The following is a 4,687-nucleotide window of genomic DNA, read 5'->3' on the forward strand; positions in this document are numbered from 1 at the left end:
TTTTTTTTCAGTTTCAAAATATTAAGAGGGTACAAATGTTTTTGTTACATGGATACCTTTTATAATGCCTAAGCCAGGGTTTATAGTGAGCCCATCACCAGAATAGTGTTCATTGTACCCATTAGGTAAGTTTTTACCCCTCATCTCCCACTCTCCTTCCTTCTTCTTTTCCAATGTCCTTTACATCTCTTTTTGCCCGTGTGTTCCCACTATTTAGCTCCCAATTGTTAGAGAGTAATTATGGTGCTTGTTTTTCTGATCCTGAGATAGTTCACATGGGATAACAGTCTCCAGTTCCATCCAAATTGCTGCAGAAGACATTATTTAATTCCTTTTGATGGCTAATAATGTTCTGTGGTATACATATACCACATTTTGTTAAACCACTCGTGAATTGATGGGCATTTGGGTTGGTTTCATATCATTGCAATCGTGAATTGTGCTGCAGTAAACATTCGAGTACATTTGCCTTTTTGATAAAATGACTTCTTTTTTCTTTGGGTAAATACCGAGTAGTGGGACTGCTCAAACAGTAAGTCGACTTTTAGTTCTTTGAGGAATCTCCATACTGTTTTTCACAGAGATTGTACTAATTGGCAGTCACACCAACAGTGTATAAATGTTCCTTTCTCTCTGCATCCATGCCAGCATCTATCATTTTTGGACTTTTTAATAAAAGCCATTCTGACTGGGGTAAGGTGATATCTCACTGTGGTTTTAATTCATACTTCCCTGATGATTAGTGACACTGAGCATTTTTTCATGTGTTTATTGGCCATTTGTCTATCTTCTTTTGAGAAGCTTCTGTTCATGTCTTTTGCCCACTTTTTAGTGGGGTTGTTTATTTCTTGATTCTTTGTAAATTCTTGTTATCGGTCCTTTATCAGATGTATAGTTTGTGAATATTTTCTCCCATTCCACAGGTTGTCTATTTGGTCTGTTAATTATTTCTTTGGCTGTGCAGAAGCTTTTTAATTTAATAAAATCCCACTTGTTTATTGTTGTTGCTGTGATTTCCATTATCTTATTCATAAATTTCTTTCCCTGGGCCAATATCTAGAAGAGTTTTTTCAACATTTTCTTCTAGAATTCTTACGGTTTCATGCCTTACATTTAAATCATTCATCCATCTTGAATTAATGTCTATGAATAGTGAGATATGGATTCTGTTTCATTCTTTGCAGGTGGCTATCCAATTGTCCCTGCACCATTTATTGAATAGGAATTCTTTTCCCCAGTGTATATTGTTGTCTGATTTGTTGAAGATCAGTTGGCTGTATGTGGATGGTTTTACATACAGGGTTTTTATTCTGCTGTTCCCTGCTCCATTGGTCTATGTCTCTATTTTTATGCCAATACCGTGCTGTCTTGGTTACTATAGCCTGATAGTATAGTTTGAAGTCTGGTAATGTGATGACCCCTGATTTTTTCCTTTTGCTTAAGATTGCTTTGGCATTTGGCCTTTTTCTGGTTCTGCATGAAGAGTAGAATTATTTTTTCTAGATCTGTGAAATATGATGTTGGAATTTTGATGGGGACTGCATTGAATCTGTAGATTACTTTGGGTAGTATGAACATTTTAACAATGTTAATTCTACTGATCCACGAGCATGATATGTTTTCCATTTGTTTGTATTACCTGTGATTTCTTTCCTCATTGTTTCTTTGTTCTCTCTGTAGAGATTTTTCACCTCCCTCGTTAAGTATATTCTTAGGTATTTTATTTTCTTTGTCACGATTTTTAATCGTATTGAGAGTGTTTTATTTGACTCTCAGCTTGACTGTTATTGGTGCACAGGAATGCTACTGATTTTTGTATTTTAATTTTGTCACCTGAGACTTTATTGAACTAATTTATCAATTCTAATAGTCTCTTGGTGGAATCTTTGAGGTTTTCTAGATATAAAATCATATCATTGGCAGAAAGTGATAATTTGACCTCCTTTTTTCTGATTTGGATACCCTTTCTTTCTTTCTCTTGCTTGATTGCTCTGGGTAGGGCTTCTAGTACTCTGTTGAATAAAAGTGGTGACAGTGGGCATCCTTGTCTCATTCCAATTCTTGGTGGGAATGCTTTCAACTACTCCCCATTCAGTATGATGTTGTCTGTGGGTTTGTAATTTTATAATTTTGAGATATATTATTTCTATGGTAAGTTTGTTGAGAGTTTTTTATCATGAAAGGGCGCTGAATGCTTTTTGTGCATCTATTGGGATGATTATATGATCTCTGCTTTTTCTTCTGTTTAGCTGGTGAATAACATTTATCAATTTATATATACTGAACCTTCCCCTTGCATCCCTGGGACAAAGCCCACTTCATCATGGTGGATTATTTTTTTGATGTGCTATTGAATTCGGTTTGCTAATATTTTATCAAGGATTTTTGCATCTATAGTCATAAGGGATATTGGTCTGTAGCTTTCTTTGTTTGTTGTTGTGTTCTTTCCTAGCATTGGTATCAAGGTGATACTGGCTTCATAGAATGAGTTGGGGGGGATTCCCTCCTTCTTGATGTTATGGAATAATTTGTGCAATATGGGTACCAACTCTTCATAGTAGGTCTGATAAAATTCAGCTGTGAATGCATGTGGTCCAGGGCTTTTTTCCCTTGGGAAACTTTTTTTTTAGTGCTGCTTCAATCTCGTTGTTCATTCATTTCTGTTTCTCTGTTTTCAAGCTGGCACATCAGTCTTCTCCTACATTCAGATTGGAACTTGCACCACTGGTTCTCTTGATTCTCAGGCCTTTGGCCTTGAACTGGAATGACACCACTGGCTCTTCTGGACCTCTAGATGGCACAAGGCAGATTGTAGGACTTAGCCTCAAAAGCACATGAACAAATTTTCTAAAGCAATCTCTCTCTTTCTGTGTGTGTGTGTGTGCATGTGCGCGCACGTACACACACACTCATGTATATATTCTCCTATTGGTCAGTCTCTCTAGATAACTCTAATATATTTGCTAAATGTTTCTTACTGTCAGGCAAGCTGTGCATTTGATGCAAAATACCTGTATCTCACCCTCATCCCCACCCACCTGCAATGTCTGTCTTCATAATCTGTTCACTTTGATGATTCCCTCAGTAGATTTAATAGTCCTTCTTTAAAAACCGTCAATGCTTGGTTTTCCTTCTCTAATGCCATTTAACATATCTGATCTGGTTGTAGGTATTTTTCTACTATGTTATAACATCTACCACATACATGCATTTATTGCAAATAAACTATAATCTTCTTAAACACAAGGATTATTTCCTACTCATCTCTGTATCTTACATATCTAAATGAGTACCTAGTGCAAAGTAGGTACTACTTAAGTAAGCATTTGCTAATTATTTTGAATTGAATAATCTATCTTTGTATCACTTAAAGCAACAATGACAATATCAAGCACAAAGTATTCAAAATTACCTGTTGAACTGAGCATATTTAATAATTCTGAGCTATATTTTTCTTTCCTTCTCACACTTGAGTTAACTTTTGATTCTTTTGGATTCTCATATCCACATAAAACAAGTCCAAAAAGTTGTTTATTTTGAAGTTCTACCACTGTTCGATAAAAGTCGATGTAAGAAATATTAAAGTGGGTGGAAAGCTTCATGTGCTATTGATTGGTTGTGCAATTGGATAAACACAGTGATACAGAATGTTTAATGACATGGCAAAAAAGATTTAGAGTGGAGCAGGGAATCCAACTCAGTTCTCCTTTGAAGTTATTACCATCTGCTACCCTCATGACCCTTAAGTCCAATGTCAATAGTACATTTTATTTATATAGGGTTAAAATCATTTTTTTCAAATAAAATTAGGAAGTTGAATTCCAAATCCTTAAGCACCTGTTCCTCTACACCAAACAGTCCTCCTCTCAGCCCACCCCAACTTTCTTTCCATGTAGCAGAGGTACTGCCTGAGGCTATCAAGTATGTGGAGAGATTATTGACTTATTCAATATGTTTTGTGGAAGTCAAGCCCCAACGCAAAGAAGCAACCTCAAATCAAGGCAGCAACAAAATCAGGATTCTTCTTTACGATTAGATCCAAAGATGAGTATCTACAATATCAACTAGAAAATATTAACTGCTGGTGGGACACTAGAAATAATATAAAAATACCAAATTTTACATGTAAAATTGTCAAATAACTATAAAATATGAGGCATTGTGGTGACAACTGCATAGCTGCTGCTATCTCTGAATCACACTTGTTCCCAATTGTTTGCCTAAGACCTGATGAGTTACTCCATAACATTTAGCCAACACCTCCCCCATGTCTTGCAGTTTTATATTTCATTTTTGTCTCCCTATTTTCCTTATCCCCATACTTGTTTATCTGTACGTGACATTTATATATTGACCTATAACCATCCTCTGTGATGACCCCTTTTTATCACATCTCAAAGAAAAGCCGAGATCCCCGTAGTTCCAAAGCTGCCCCCATAACTGAAATGTTATCTGTATGATCTTCAGAGCAATTCTGTGGGTATGGTAGATCATGCTTGTTTTTTACATATTTAGAAATAGAAGCTTGAGATTAAGCAACTTAACTAATGTCACAAAATATCTGAATAGCACAGTCAGGATGGAGAATCAGATCTTTCCATTTTAAGCCACATTTTTGATTGATTTCTGAGTCTCTGGAATCTTGATTAATGTCTGGTGTATGGGTGTACAATAAAGTATATATTTT

The sequence above is a fragment of the Propithecus coquereli genome, unplaced genomic scaffold, assembly GCF_000956105.1.
Source record: "Propithecus coquereli isolate 6110/MARCELLA unplaced genomic scaffold, Pcoq_1.0 Scaffold6, whole genome shotgun sequence".
NCBI lineage: Eukaryota > Metazoa > Chordata > Mammalia > Primates > Indriidae > Propithecus > Propithecus coquereli.